Source organism: Mirounga leonina, unplaced genomic scaffold (genome assembly GCF_011800145.1).
Source record: "Mirounga leonina isolate KUSES-001 unplaced genomic scaffold, KU_Mleo_1.0 Mir_82, whole genome shotgun sequence".
NCBI classification, from domain to species: Eukaryota; Metazoa; Chordata; class Mammalia; order Carnivora; family Phocidae; genus Mirounga; species Mirounga leonina.
Genome location: NW_023270825.1, coordinates 28,078,319 through 28,094,760, shown reverse-complemented (window position 1 = coordinate 28,094,760; position 16,442 = coordinate 28,078,319). Strand labels below are relative to the sequence as shown.

The following is a 16,442-nucleotide window of genomic DNA, read 5'->3' as shown; positions in this document are numbered from 1 at the left end:
CAAGGCAGGAAGAACCTTGTTCTCTCTCTCTCTTTCTCTCTTTTTTTTTTAAGGTTTTATTTATTTATTTGAGAGAGAGAGAAAGAGAGCATGAACAGGGGAGGGGCATCAGGAGAGGCAGGAACAGAATCCTGGCTGAGTGCGAGCCCTGACATAGAGCCGATCCCAGGGCGCTGAGCCGAAGTCACACGCCCAACCAACTGAGCCACCCAGGTGCCTCAGGAAGTTCTTGATAAAATTACCGAGCCTCTGCATCACCCATCCCTGAAGAGCAGTCTATCTAGTAGTCCCTCTCCTGAATGAGCCAAAACATTTCCTTACTGTTTAAGCCAGTTTGAGTTGGGTCCTCTGTTACTTGCTTCTGAAAATTTTCTGGTCCCATACACTATGACACAACCATATTATTAAATACAATGTAGCATTAAAAAAAAAAGATTTTATTTATTTATTTGACAGAGAGAGACACAGCAAGAGAGGGAACATAAGCAGGGGGAGTGGGAGAAGCAGGGCTGCCCACCGAGCAGGGAGCCCGATGTGGGACTCGATCCCAGCACCCTGAGATCATGACCCGAGCCGAAGGCAGATAGATGCCTAATGACTGAGCCACCCAGGCACCCCCAATGTAGCAATTTTAAAAATGAGGTAGCTCAGGGGCGCCTGGCTGGCTCAATGGGCTCTTCATTTTCGGGTTGTGAGTTTGAGCCACATGTTGGGTGTAGAGATTATTGAAAAATAAATAAATAAACTTAAAAAAAAATGAGGTAGCTCAGTCTTTCAAATTAGGTAGATTTTGGGGCACCTGGGTGGCTCAGATGGTTAAGTGTCTGCCTTCAGCTCAGGTCATGATCCCAGGGCCCTGGGGTTGAGCTGCACATCCCGCTCCCTGCTCAGCGGGAAGCCTGCTTCTCCCTCTCCCACTTCCCCTGCTTGTGTTCCCTCTCTCACTGTGTCTCTCTCTGTCAAATAAATAAATAAAAATCTTTAAATAAAAATAAATAAAAATTAAAAAATAAAATAAAAAAATAAAATTAGGTAGATTTCTACATACTGATTTAACGTACAAAAAAAACCCCTAGCCCTATTCATGAGTGAAAATTGAATAACTCCAGGGTACCTGGGTGGCTCAGTCGGTTAAGTGTCTGCCTTTGACTCAGGTCATGATCTCATGATCCTGGGAATGAGCTCCGCACCAGGGTCCCTGCTCAGTGGGGAGCCTGCTTCTCCCTCTCTCTTTGCCCCTCCCCCTGCTTGTGCTCTGTCTCTCTCAAATAAATAAATAAAATCTTTAAAAAAAAGAAAAGAAAATTGGATAACTCTAGGGTCACCTGAGTTCATTCAACTCTAGTCTATTGAATGTCTGACTCTTGATTTTGGCTCAGGTCATGGTCTCCGAGTTGTGGGATCAAGCCCTGTCAGGCTCCTTGCTCAGAGTGGAGTCTGCTGGAGATTCTCTCTCTCTCCTTCTCCTCCTTCTGCCCTTCCTCTCCCAAATAAATAAATCAATCTTAAAAAAGAAAAAGAAAATTGAATAACTCTATGATTCCACTTATGTAAAATTCTAAAAAGCAAAAGAAAATATTTCTATAAGTATATATAGATATCATTGCATAATTTATTTTTAATTTAAAATTTTGTAATATTTACTGCATCGAAAATATATGTAATGCATATATAAATTATGACACATAGGGGCTCCTGGGTGGCTCAGACGCTCTGCCATCAGTTCAGGTCATGAACTCCCGGTCCTGGGATAGAACCCCATGTCCAGCATGCTCCTTGCTCAGCAGGGAGTCTGCTTCTCCCTCTCCCTCTGCCTGTCCCCCAGCTTGTGCTCTCTATCTCTCTCTCAAATGAATAAATAAAATCTTTAAAAAATTGTGAAGCATAATAAAATGAAAACTAGTAAACCCATCACTGTGTTTGTGAACCAGAACATTACCAAAATGATTGAGGCTACATGTATGTTCTGTTTCTCATTACTTTTCCTCCCTCCAAAAGGCAAATAATAACTCTAGGATGTAACTACTACCCTGAATTTTCAATTAATAATTCCTTTGTTGTTGTTGTTTTTAATTATTTTTAGGGAGAGACAGAGAGAGAGCTCCTGCGGGAGTAGGGGGAGGGGCAGAGGGGGAAGGAAAGAATCCACAAGCCAACTCGCTGCTGAGCTGGGAACCTGATGCCAGGCTCGATCCCCGCATCCTGAGATCATGACCTGCACCAAAACCAAGAGTTGAATGCTTAACTGACTGAGCCGCCAGACTCCCCAATTCCTTTGGTTTTTTAAAAATATGGTTTAACCACACATATTTGTTTCTTTAAACAATAGATTATTACTTATGCCAGTTTTTTAAAATTTATGCCAATTTTTAATCTTTATGACAATGGTATCATACAATATAGACTTCTGGCTTTTGTTGTTGTTGTTTAGCATCTCATATGTTTAACTGTGAATTATATATAATTCAATAAAAAATTGAATTATTCACTCTATTTTTATATAATGCTCATTATGTGACTCATTGAAAATATGTTTATTATCTTGTCAGACATTTGAGTAATTTCCAATTTTTTTTCTTTTATGAACCACGGTGTTATAAACATTCTTGAATATGGTCCTGGTACATGTATACAAAGGTTTCTCTATATAATAATAGGAGTGCGCTGCTGGGTCATAGGGAAAGCACATGCTTTATTTTTCTAGGTTATGCTGAAGTAGTTGTACCAATACACACTTCTACCAGAAATGCCTGAGTGTTCCTGTTATTCTACATCTTTGTATTACTAGACTTTTTAAATTTTATTTTATTTCTTAAAGATTTTATTTATTTATTTGAGAGAGAGTGTGTGAGAGAGCATGAGAGGGGAGAGGGTCAGAGGGAGAAGCAGACTCCCCACTGAGTGGGGAGCCCGATGTGGGACTTGATCCCCGGAATTCCAGGATCATGACCTGAGCCGAAGGTAGTTGCCTAACCAACTGAGCCACTCAGGAGCCCCAGATTTCTTAAATTTTACAAATGAAAGGACTTTTTAAAAATTTTTAATTTTTTTTGGATTTTAGATTATTAGCTACTTCAGAGTTTTTTCTTTAGAAAATGATGGAAACTATGAACTGTGTTTTCTGACTGGGAGATTTAATTCTCCACACGTGCTCTGGCTTCACAGTCCCACAAGTAGAACACATTCAGGAAAGCAGCTGCCTTTGGATTCGACTTCTCACTCATTTTTCTCCATGTGTGAGCATGTGCGCGTGTGTGCATGCACCCACATATACATACACAGATACGCTGTACCCACTAGGAGAACGGGGTCCTCTGTCCTTGGAGACATGGCACGAGACACCTTTCAATGGAAGGTGGTCTGGTGTGCCCCTTTGACCCCTGACAGTTGCTGGCACCAATAACCCTGCCCAGGTTAGGGGAAGAAGGGGACCAAATGGAAGGACTTTAAAATCTTTATCTCACTATGGTATTAGCATTTCTGTGATTACTAATAAAGGGGACAATTTTTCATATCTTATTCATCATTTGTCTTCCCTTTACAGGACTGGTTAAAACATGGCCCAGGATAATACTTCTCCCCGGAAGCCTTTCCTGACTTCTGATCTGCTAGCTAGAGGAAGTGCTGCTACTAATACTTTGCATATTCCTATCATAACATTTCAACAAGCCCTCCATTTTTCAAGGATATGTGAGTATCTCTTCTTTACAGGTCAAAGCATAGTCCATGGAAAATTGCCCTTTACACCCATTATCTCTTTAACCAGATATTATTACTTGTTTTTTGGTAACTTTAGAAGGTCTAACACAATATATCTGCCTTCTGTAACTTCACAAATACTTTTTAAAAATATTTTATTTATTTATTTTAGAGAGAGAATGAGAGCATGAGCAGGGGGAGGGGCAGAGGGAGAGACTTTCAAGCAGAATCCTCACTGAGCATGGAGCCCGATGCAGGGCTTGATCTCATGACCCTGAGATCTTTACCTGAGTGGAAACCAAGAATTGGACGCTCAACTGACTGAACCACCCAGGCGTCCCTACACAAAAATTTTAATAATGCCAAGTGGAAGCAGTTTTAGCTCACATAAAGTATGAATCTTGATAAAGTAGCCTACATTGGAGCTCTAGGCAGTAATATAGGGAAAAGCTGTTTGATATCTGGTTGTTCAAAATTATTTTGCTACATTTTAAAGATACGCTGTGATTAAAAAAAAAAACAAGCAAACACTAGTGAACATTATGTGTCTATCTTGCCCATTTAAAGGTGAATTAAGGGGTACCTGGGTGGCTCAGTCGGTTAAGTGTCTGCCTTCACCTCAGGTCATGATCCCTGGAACGCCCTGGAATGATGAAGCAGGAACTGAAGCTACATGGCTGAATATCTGGGAGACTAGATATTCATCAGGATATTGCTTTAAATCCAGCAGTTCTGATGACAGCTCAGGTGCGTGATAAGAATTCCAATAATTTGGGACGCCTGGGTGGCTCAGTCGATTAAGCGTCTGCCTTTGGCTCAGGTCATGATCCTGGGGTTCTGGGATCAAGTCCCGCATCAGGCTCCTTGCTCAGTGCGGAGCCTGCTTCTCCCTCTGCCTGCCACTCCCCCGCTTGTGCGATTGCTCTCTCCCTCTCAAATAAATAAAATCTTAAAAAAAAAAAAAAAAGAGGGGCGCCTGGGTGGCTCAGTTGGTTAAGCGACTGCCTTCGGCTCAGGTCATGATCCTGGGGTCCTGGGATCGAGCCCTGCATTGGGCTCCCTGCTCCACGGGAAGCCTGCTTCTTCCTCTCCCACTCCCCCAGCTTGTGTTCCCTCTCTCGCTGTGTCTCTGTCAAATAAATAAAATCTTAAAAAAAAAAAAAAGAATTCCAATAATTTCCTCCTTCCAATCTAGGGAACAAAGGTGCCTATTTAGTGACCTTCTGTTTTTGGTATGATTCACCCACATTATCACCCATCACTGCATTTCTCTTCTGCTGTCAATTAATTAAATCCTCTACATCTCTGGTTTAAATTCTTGACAGGATCTGCATGGGCCAACTAAACAATGTTTTTCTCACAGGTCCCATGCTATGTTGCTGACCAGATGTGGCCATAGGAATAGGGTCAGAACACACATAATGTGGTCACCAGCATCCAAATTAATTATCTACAGTCACTTTCCTCAGCAAGGGCTTATGAGAAAAAACTCTTCAGAAGTGGGATGCCTGTTATTGCAGGTGAATGGCTTGGCCTATCTCTATAAGTGATATACAAGTGTATTGTTTAGGACTCTTTCTGTTGAAGGGATAGAAAACTCAATTCAAACTGATTTAGGAAAAGTAATATATTTGCTTACATATTGGGAAGTCTAGAAACATAATGGCTTTAAGAATGGCCAAATCTTGGGGTGCCCGGGTGGCTCAGTTGGTTAAGCCTCCAGCTCTTGGTTTTGGCATAAGTCATGATCTCATGGATCATGAGATAGAGCCCTGGCTGAATTGGGCTATGCACTCAGCAGGGGGTAGTTAGCTTGAAGCTTCTCTCCCTCAGCCCCTCCCCCATTCACGATTGTGCATGTGCTTGTGCTCTCTGTAAATCTTTTTTAAAAATTATTATTTATTATTTTTTAATTTTATTTTTATTAATTTTACTTTTTTAAAGATTTTTTTTTTTTTTTGAGAGAGAGAGAGAATGAGAGAAAGCAAGCACATGAGAGGGAGGAGGGTCAGAGGGAGAAGCAGACTCCCTGCCGAGCAGGGAGCCCGATGCGGGACTTGATCCAGGGACTCCAGGATCATGACCTGAGCCGAAGGCAGTCGCTTAACCAACTGAGCCACCCAGGCGCCCAATTTTACTTTTTTAAAGGATTTTATTTATTTGACAGAGAGAGTGAAGAGCATAAGCAGGGGGAACAGTAGAGGGAGAAGAAGCAGGTTCCTCGCCGAGCAGGGAGCCCTGCAATGCGGGGCTCAATCCCAAGGTCCTGGGATCAGGACCTGAGCCCAAAGCAGATGACTAACTATCTGTGCCACCCAGGTGCCCCTGTAAATCTTAAAAAAAAAAAAAAAAAAAAAAAAAAGGCTGAATCTATGCTCTCAAATGATATTGTCAAAAAATCTCTCACCTTTTCTTAGCTTTCTTCTGTGATTTTTTCATTCTTATCCCCAGTAGTTCTAAGTTTAAATCCTTCCAGATTTAAGTTAAGTGAAAAAGATAGAGTCCCCTCCCTCAACCCCTTTTAGCATTATTCTTGCTAGGTGAAGCAGCAATAGTGTAATGGTTGAGACCATGGAATCAGGAACCAAACTGGCTCCAACACTTACTGTTCTTATAACTTTGGGCAATTTATTCGACCTTTCTAAGCCTTTAGTTTCTTCATCTGTACCACAATTGTTCCTACTTTGGTGGATTGCAGTGAGGTTTAAAGTTGCTGATATTTGCAAGATACTTAAAATAGTGCCTGGTACAACATAAGTACTCAATTATCCGCCTCTGCTTGGGTTATAACTTTATCCCTGTGTCCTAAAGTGTCTGGCTAGGCTTAAGAGTTTACATCCAAACTACAAAGATCTAGAGTAGTGGAAGGATGGTTTCTTTTAAGAAATTTGGAGTGCCATTACCAAAGGCAGGGGAATGGATGTCGGGTCAATGTAAGCAACAAAAAAGTTAGCAAACTTACTTAAGACAACTCTCTCTTTAAGGCTTTACTATAAAAGTAATATGTGAATTTGTATATAATTTTTTTTAAAGATTTATTTATTTATTTGAGAGAGCGAGAATGAGAGAGAGTACATGAGAGGGGGAAGGGTCAGAGGGAGAAGCAGGCTTCTCGCTGAGCAGGGAGCCCGATGCGGGACTCGATCCCGGGACTCCAGGATCATGACCTGAGCCGAAGGCAGTTGCTTAACCAACTGAGCCACCCAGGCGCCCAGTATAATGTTTTTTTTTTAAGATCTTATTTGACAGAGAGAGACACAGCGAGAGAGGGAACGCAAGCAGGGGGAGTGGGACAGAGAGGAGCAGGCTTCCTGCAGAGCAGGGAGCCTGATGTGGGGCTCGATCCCAGGACCCTGGGATCATGACCTGAGCAGAAGGCAGATGCTTAACCGACAGAGCCACCCAAGCACCCCTGTATATAATGTTTCTAACAAAGCAAAGGGAATACAGAGTAACCTGAAAGGATTTCTGTTCATGCCTGTAGTTGTAAAAAAAAAAAAAAGGCATAATCTGTTTTAAGATTTTATTTATGTATTTAACAGAGAGCAAGAGAGAGCACAAGCAGGGGGAGGGGTAGAGGCAGAGGGAGAAGCAGGCTCCCCACTGAGCAGGGAGCCAGATGCAGGGCTCAATCCCAGGACCCTGGGATCATAACCTGAGCAGAAGGCAGATGCTTAACCGACAGAGCCACCCAAGCACCCCCATAATCTGTTATTTGCAAAATGTAACTAGCGTTTGACTAGCGCTTTACTGAGCAAAATACTTCCACATGCATTAGTTAATTTAATTCTTGCAATAGCTCTGGGGAATAGATATTATTAGCTCTACTTAATGGTAAGGAAACCTAGTAAGAAATACAGGTGGATGTAAATTTTACAAATGATAATGTTATAGCCTTTCCCATTAGTCTCCCACTGCATTTTACGTTCTGTTGGTACTCACATATAATCATTTCCTTCATTCAACAATTATTTATTGAGCATTTGCTATGTACCGGGCCTTGTCCTAGCCACTGGGATAGGGCAGTGAGCAAAAGAGACAATCCCTGCACTCCTTACATTTACTTTCTAGTGGGGTAGGGAAAGACAAACTATAAAATAAATAAGAAAAATATATACTACCATAAGTGGTGATAAGTGCTACAGAGTAAAATTCAATAGGAAAAGCATATAAGGAAAGGCAGTATGTTTCAATTTTATACACAGTGGTCAGTTTGTCATCTGTTCTGCGTTGTTTGCAGCTCTTCCCAAACAGCGGTAAAATCTCACTTGCGTTTACCTTCATACTTCCAGCATTTAGCTCAGCACCAGGCACTCAGGGAGGCAATAAATTTATATTGAATAAATGATAAGCCTTTTGAGAAGCCAGAGTTAGGCAACAAAGGCCTGTGAAAAGACACTGCCCATAAATGTTCATAAATTGAAAAATCATTTATGATTATTTTCATTAGTTTTTCTTTTTTTTTTTAAAGATTTTATTTATTTATTTGACAGAGAGAGACCTAGCGAGAGAGGGAATACAAGCAGGGGTAGAGGCAGAGGGAGAAGCAGGCTCCCAAGGAGCAGGGAGCCCGATGCGGAACTCGATCCCAGGACCCCGGGATCATGACCTGAGCCAAAGGCAGACGCTTAACCATCTGAGCCATCCAGGCACCCTCGTTAGTTTATTTCTAATAATCTAGTTTTATTTCCGTTAATCTAGTAAGCGAAGTTCTTTTCAGCACCTTTACATTACAGAATGAAAGTGATGTTAAAAGCTTTCACAGGCCGTTTTAGGTATTTCAAGTACCTTTAGCCACCTCTCTGGCCCTACCAGGGGTGTGCGCATACACTTGAAACCACCACGCCCTTTGCCAGTTATTTCTCGGTATCAAGAGTAGCTGTTTTCCAGGGAAAGCTAAGCACTCCCAGTTTCCACTGAGGTACTAGGTGAGGCCCGGTGTGCAGTACACCGAACCTCAATGAGCCACAGAGCAAAGTTATAAGTCCCGAAACACAAACTACAAAAAGTAAGAAATTCTCTATCACCCTTTGCCCCGTGCGCACCGGAAGCTTGACCTCAAGATGGCGTCTCCTAGTCATAAGATTCAATCAGCTCCAATCAAATATGGCAGGGTGGGTCGTAATTTACAGCTCGAGCCTTTCTAGTCCCCACCAGGCGCTCCTTCTCTATGGTTATTCGCCGCTGCGTGGTGATTCAGAGCCAAAAGAGAAGACTATCTATACGCGTTCTTCTCTATGATTCTCCTCTTCACTCTCCCGGCCGCAGTGCACGCCGGGCAAGAGGAAGACCTCCAGAAGCTCCCCGCGCAGCGCGGCTGTGTTTGCGGCCTGTGCGAGTAGGCGCTTCGGAACCAGTCTCCCGGTGAGCGGCGCGCAGAAACCTCGAACCGGTGGAGCCCACTCGTAACCTGGAGCTCGGAAGACCGCGAAGACCGTGCTGTTTCCTCAGCGGCGGGTGAGTTCACGCCTCTGAACGCGTGTGGGAACCGGGAAACCGGGTACCTCGGTTGCGGGAGGAGGGGAAGCCAGGGAGGCTGCGAAAGGGCCGGGGTGGGATTGGGGGTAAAGGGGGGTTGGGGTGGGGGAGGGGACGGGCACGAGGCTTGGGTTTCTCCACTTCTCAAAGGCCTCGAAAACCAGTGGGCCCAGCAGGAGCCCGTGGAGGCCGGACCTACTGCCAGAGCTTTCCTCCTTGCATTGTCGCCCACTTTCCTTTTCCTTTCCACGGTCCGCCACAGAGTGAATCGCCTCGGCCCTTTTGGGCTCCACGTTTGCCAAAAAATGATCGGTCGGCCCCTTGGGAGCCCTTCTCCGAGGCCCCTTTCTAACCCGAGCTTGTGGAGCCCTACTGTAGATTTTCCGGGCCTAGGACACTCTTGCCCCAGGCTCTGCTTACAAGCTAACAAGCACCCACCCTTTTTAGCGAGGTGCTGGCCACCAACGGATTTCTTTCTTTTCCTCTTTGGGCGTTCAGAGCCCGCCACCGAGTAGACTCCCCCACTCCCCCAACCCGAATTCAGCTAATGCCCACCTTTTTTAGCAACCCCCCTGGTTCTCTTGTTTAAGATTGTGATGAGTATTGTGGTCTTGCCCCCTTCCTTCGTGGGAGGTTGCAGTAAATTATATCCCCATTCATTCTAGGCGATGACCAAGCTCCACATTAAAATGTGTTACTTTTTTCTTTCTTTTCTTTGGTCTTCAGTACTTTTTAAATACGTTTTTCGAATTAGATCTAGGAATATGAAGATTATTTTGAAGTTATGTAATGTGGATTTATATTGCCATGGAAAAGCCATTTTGATACTGGGCAGAGTGGAGCCGACCGAAAGGAAGGAAGAGATTGGACTTCTGTTGTACCGGGCTGCTATAGTATGAAGTACCCTGAATTAGGTAGTTGGCAGTAGAATATAAACAATTTTTATGTTGTGTTGGGAACTTTAATTTTTAAAAGATTTTCAGAAACCTTCAGAGGCCTTGAAAGGCATCCAGTTGATCATCGGTTCCTCATGATTCAAGCAGATAGTATACTGTTCTAATTAATTTAACTGTTCTTGAAGTTTTGGTTTTCTTCATCTGTAAATTGAGGATTAGAATAGTATCCGCTTCATAGGTTATTGTGACTGGGGATTGAGAAAAACGTACGTAAAATCCTTAGTGCAGTGTCTAAGTAACATAGTGTTTAGTCCAAGTTAACTGATATTGTTATTTAAGAGCCTAATCCTGACTTTTTTTTTTTAAATATTTATTTATTTATTTATTTGAGAGAGAGAGAATGAGAGAGAGCAAGCACATGAGAGGGGGGAGGGTCAGAGGGAGAAGCAGACTCCCCGCCGAGCAGGGAGCCCGATGCGGGACTCGATCCAGGGACTGACTCCAGGATCATGACCTGAGCCGAAGGCAGTCGCTTAACCAACTGAGCCACCCAGGCGCCCTAATCCTGACTCTTAACATTTCTTCTAGTGTACTCTGAATAGACTTTTATAAATAAAATCAAAGTTAACCCTTAATCAGAAGTTTCTTCTTGGTATGTTGTTACTAGAAAGAGGCATTGTGATACAGTGAAAACAGCCTTTGGATTGGTAATTTCAGGATAGTGGGGATGACCTTGGGGTTCCCACCCACTTATTGTGTTCCCTTGGACAGGTTAGCTTCTTCATCTGTAAAAGGAGAATAATACATCTACACCAGGTAATTTGGGAGATTCAGTGAGATAATGTATGTTGAAGACTTTTGTAAACAGAAATAAATTAATACATTAGTTAATATTTTTATTAAATAATTTATCTTCTTGGGGCATCTGGGTGGCTCAGTCACTTGTGTCCAACTTTATTTTTTATTTATTTTTATTTTTGTCCAACTCTTTTTTTTTTTTTTAAGATTTATCTATTTATTTGAGAGAGAGAGAGAGAAACTCTCAAGCAGACTCCCTGCTGAGCGTGGAGCCTGACATGTGATTGGTCTCAAGACACTGAGATCATGACCTGAGCCGAAATTGAGAGTCAGACACTTATCTGACTGAGCCACCCAGGCGCCCTGAGCATCCAACTGTTGATCTCAGCTCAGGTCTTGATCTCAGGGTTGTGAGTTAAAGCCCTGTGTTGGGCTCCACGCTGGGTGTGGAGTCTACTTAAAAAAAATAAAAATAAAAAAAAAAATCCTTGGGGTTCTCAAATTTCCATTTGGGATCCCCAAAGTAGGTTTTCCCCTTATTTAGGTATGGTTCCAAACCACTTCTAGGAAGAAAATGTTTTTATTGTTCCAGTGTTGCAAATAGGCACCATATATATTAATAATAGTTTGGGCTAAGTGTTTTTATTTTGTGGTTTGGTATCTTTTTATTCCACTGTGGTAAAGCTTTTAAATATGTTTCTAAAATAAAATGAGTTCTTTTTAACATTGGTAACTACTTCAGATCTAATATGAGTTTGGGATTTTCAAGTAACTTTTTGGGCCACAAATTAGCTATGTACTTTTCTCATTTATGTATGGTTTAAAGAAAAATTATATTGACTATTTTGTAACTTTGGAAGCAGAAGTAGTCATTGAGTCTTCTAATGTCTTACAAAAATATTCTGTGTATTTTGTTTAATCTTGATAGTCTTTTCTGACAACTACCACTGCCATTCCTAAAAGGATTTAGATTGACTCCGCCTTAAAGTTTTTGAATAGCTTTTTTTCTGCCCTTTTTTTGAATTTTGAAACTTAAGAAAAAGAACATAATATTTACACCACCAGAATTGATACTACCTTTTTTTTTTTTTTTTTTTTTTTTTTTTTTAAAGAGACAGAGAGAGAGAGGGAACACAAGCAGGGGGAGTGGGAGAGGGAGAAGCAGGCTTCCCGCCTAGCAGGGAGCCTGATGCGGGGCTCGATCCCAGGACCCTGGGATCATGACCTGAGCTGAAGGCAGATGCTTAAGGACTGAGCCACCCAGGTGCCCCTGATACTACTTTTTAAAACTTACTTGGTACGATTTCAAACTTCAAAAAAGTTTCAAGAATAGTAGAAAGAATTCTCAGATACCTTTCACCCAGATTCCCCATTGATAACATTTTACAAATTTGCTTTATCCTCTCCTCTTTTTCTTCATAGTTTTCTTCTGAAGTGTTTTGCTAGTAAGCTGCAGATGAGACATCCCGTAGCCCTTAAACACTTCAGTGTACATTTCCTAGAATAAAGACATTTTCATATTTAACAACAGTACAGTGAACAAAATCAGGAAATTAATATTGATGCAGTATTGTCTAATCTACAGGTCTTAATTGGATTTAGCCTGAAATTGCCCCAAATTGGTATTGCTTTTTTTTAAAAGCAACTTTATTAAGGTGTAATTAACACATAAAATACACTCTTTGTAATGTGTAATTTGATGATTTTTTAGTAAATGTTCAGAGTTGTGCAACTGTTACTCCAAAAAGGATTCCTCTTTCCTGTTTGCACGTCACTCCCTGTTCCCACCTCAGCTTCAGACTACCACTAATTTTTCTCTGTAGATAGTGTACTTTCTAATCATCGAAGATGGTAAAACAGCTAAGTGGAAATCTCAGAAAAAGATCAGCTCCCCTTTGAGAGACTTGAGTATTTTCACACCTCTGAAAAGTTTTCCTGCAAAAGAAACTTTTTGTTAATAAAGCATTTCCCATTCTTTGGACATGGAACACTTTTTCTTAGGAATAGTTCCCGGAGACTCCTCCACTTCTGTAGAAATTCAGTTTGAAAAATGACGTTTTGAAGGTTTCGTTTTGCTTAGGCTGGGGCAGGTATGTCAGTCCGTTATACCCTGCAGGCTATAAACTGCAGGGAACAATGCCTTCTATAGTCATATCATATATATTCAGTGTAGAGCCACTGGGCTGGCTGTGTAACTATATAATAACTTAAAATTTGCTCTTTCAGAGCTAATAAAACTAACGCTTAGAAAAGAACCTGACAGGGTGCCTGGGTGGCTCAGATGGTTAAGCGTCTGCCTTCGGCTCAGGTCATCCACATCGGGCTTTCCGCTCAGCGGGGAGCCTGCTTCTCCCTCTGCCTCTCTCTCTCTCTGTCTCTTATGAATAAATAAATAAAATCTTTAAAAAAAAAAAAAGAAAAGAAAAGAACCTGACAGACAATTGGAACTAGATATTTGTTGAATGAATGAATGAGTTGTATAAGTGTTTACTAAGGAGAATCTGTTGATTCATTTACCTCCTAACCATTCAGAAATTTGGCTGGCACACAGTGTCCCGATGGGGTTAGCCAGTATATCTATTCTTGGTGAAATAATTTGTTTTCTGTTGGGATAAATCTGCAATGGAGGAATGGTTGTAAGCAGTAAATGGTGTAGGAAAAAAGGAGTGATTTAAAAGTGTAAAGAGGAAAAAGAGAAAAGCAGAATGCAGGCATATTTTGAGTGGTAGAGATAAATCTTATTTGAAAGTTTTTTTTGTTTGAAAAAGTTTTGGATGGAGGAGGCGAGATTAATTGAGAAAATTTGCATACAATATAATGCACCCATTTTAATTTCAGTTAATTCTGACAAATGCATAATAAATCCATATGACCACTGCCACACTAGAGATAAGGAACACTTGCATCATAGGTACTTGTTTTTACTTTGGGTCTTAAGGTTTCATACCTAGCACGTAAAAATGCCTTGAGTCCCTTCTAAAAGTGAAACACTCCAAAGGGAAAGTGAAACATACAAGTATTTTTAAATGTCATTTAAGTCATTTCAGTGCTAATAAAATAACCTTTGCATTTCTTTTCTTAAACCTCACACATGATCCCTCAGTAGCAATGGCTACCTTCAAAGTACTGCATCCAGAATCTAACACTTAACCACTACCACCTATTCCAGGCCACCCTCTCTCGTCTGCATTATTGCAATACTCCTGCTTCTACCCTTGTTCTCCAGTTTTAACACAGTGGCCAGTGACACTATTAAAATATAAGTCAGGTCAAAAGTCTTTCAAATGTTTTCCGTCTCATTCAGAGTAAAAATCAAAACCTTTACAGTGGCCTACAAAGTACCACATTCTCTGAATCCCCTCCCCCAAGTAATACTTGGCATTTATCTTTGACTTTCCTCAAGTACTCTGCTCCAGCTGTTGGCCTTGCTTTCCTCCCACAAACACTCCATGCCCACCTCAGGCTCTTTGTATTTGCTGTTTCCTTTGCTTGGAAGGCTATTACCTTCAGATACAAGGCTTCTGCCTAGGCCCCTTTGGAGTCTTTGTTCAATTTGCCTACCTTCTTGGTGAGGCCTGACCACCATATTTAAGTAAAGCACTCCCTAGTTCTTTTCCCCACTTTATTCTGCAAAGTGCCTGCCAAATTTGAATCTCTATATAATTTTTTTTTTTTTAAAGATTTTATTTATTTGACAGAGAGATAGCGAGAGCAGGAACACAAGCAGTGGGAGTGGGAGAGGGAGAAGCAGGCTTCCCGCGGAGCAGGGAGGCCAATGCAATGCGGGGCTCAATCCCAGGACCCTGGGATCATGACCTGAGCCGAAGGCAGATGCTTAACGACTGAGCCACCCAGGTGCCCCGAATCTCTATATAATTTGTAATGAGAGTATTATAATTTATCAATTGTAGGTAAAAACTGATAAACTTTGCTTATGGTTATAAAAGTTTATTCTCATTTTCACATATGTGAAAACAAAAGTTCATTTGGAAAAAAGTGGTTGATACTCTCATTATAGGATGTTTAAAGTGAACATTAATATTTATCAGTGATTACCAGAATTGTAGTTTTCTGACTGTAGGAGGGACCATTATCTTATTAAGGTTACCTTCACCTTTGAAGCTTGCCTGTGAATAAGCAAATTATGAACAGTGCTAAATGAAAGGGACACAGAAAATAGAAAAATTAGAAGTGAATGGAATGGATATATTGGCATAAACTAAAACATAATCTGGTTAACTTGTACATAATGAATTATACATTTAAAAGTCATGAAATATAATTTAAACACCAAGAACATAGGTCTTTAAAAAATAATAGTTATAACTAATACTTGACAATAAATAATTCTAGAGATGAATTCATGCTCCAGTCTTTGTAAACATTGTGAGGCTAAGCACTGGGTCATTGCTAGCATAGTACTTGGCACATGGGAGCTTCTTAATAAATTGGTTTACTGATTCATTCATTGATTTATTTATTCAACAGGTATTAATATCAACTGCTCTCCTAAGAAAGTGCTGAGATAGAGTATATAATGATAATAGAAGAGTTTCTGTAAGTAGGACAGTAGCCCTCTTTTAAAAGGAGATACACTCCTGCCCCCTTTATATAGAATATTTGTTTTTGTTTTTGGGCAAAAAATATTACAGAAAGATTATTTAAAAATTCAACACATTTACAGTCATTAATTAGTTGTATTTTCCTTTTTAATTTATGCTGATACTTAATATTTTAAAGCATTTCCAATACCTTATTTTCTAAGTGTATGAAATCCTAGGAATTTATTTTATTTGTAAAGCTTTCTAAATATTTTAAGTGTATTGTGTTTTCTGAAAATGAAGTTTAGATTTTATAGAATATTGTATTATCCTAATTTATTAAGTCAAAAGAACACTGAGGAAGAACAGCTGTGAGTCTGAAGGGCATGCTTTTCTAAGATCGTTTTAAAGAAATGTCTAACAGGTAAAAAGATATTCAGCCTCATTAGTGGTTAAGGAAATGCATATTGAAATGAGAGTATTTTTTACCTATTAGATTGTTATAATTTAAACACTGATTTACTCTAGCAGTGGTGAGGTTCTGAGCAAAGGGCATTCCCATATATTGGTGGTGGGGATATAGATTTGTACACTAGCTTTGGAGAATGATTTGGAGGTAAAGTTAGATAAATGTAGTACTAATCTGTGTAATAGAATTACTTGCACAGGTGAATAGATTTATATGTCCAAGAATGTTCAGTATTATAAGAGGAAAAATGTGGAGCCAACCATCCATGTTGATTGAATAGTTATTATATGCCTGTATTATAGTAGTTTACTGCATTATAAAGATTGGAATAGAACTTAATAAACTGATATGAAGAGATGTTAATGATAATGAAGGAGAAATGCACCTAACAATATAGTATGATTATACTGTTTGCAGAAAAACACAAATAATTATATATTAGTTTGTGTATAGAAAGGTATTTAGAAGAATACAACGATATATACCAAACTGTTGGGATTAGGGGGCGAGGAAGTGGAAGACATGCACTTTTTATCTTCTCTCTTCTGAAGGGTGAGTAAA

General features: G+C 40.5%; 1 protein-coding gene across 3 annotated transcripts in view; it reads left to right on the top strand.

The window, feature by feature from the left end:
* The first annotated feature begins 8,984 nt into the window (after positions 1-8,984).
* The window catches only part of RBM25 (RNA binding motif protein 25), a 58,342-nt gene continuing 50,884 nt past the window's right edge, over positions 8,985-16,442 (top strand). For 2 of the 3 annotated variants that reach the window (XM_034992946.1, XM_034992944.1), the window contains exon 1: positions 8,985-9,156. The gene's annotated coding sequence lies outside the window, so the exon portion shown is untranslated. Of the gene's footprint in view, positions 9,157-14,724; positions 16,434-16,442 lie in introns of those variants that run through there. The other variant, XM_034992945.1, reaches the window with a different exon arrangement.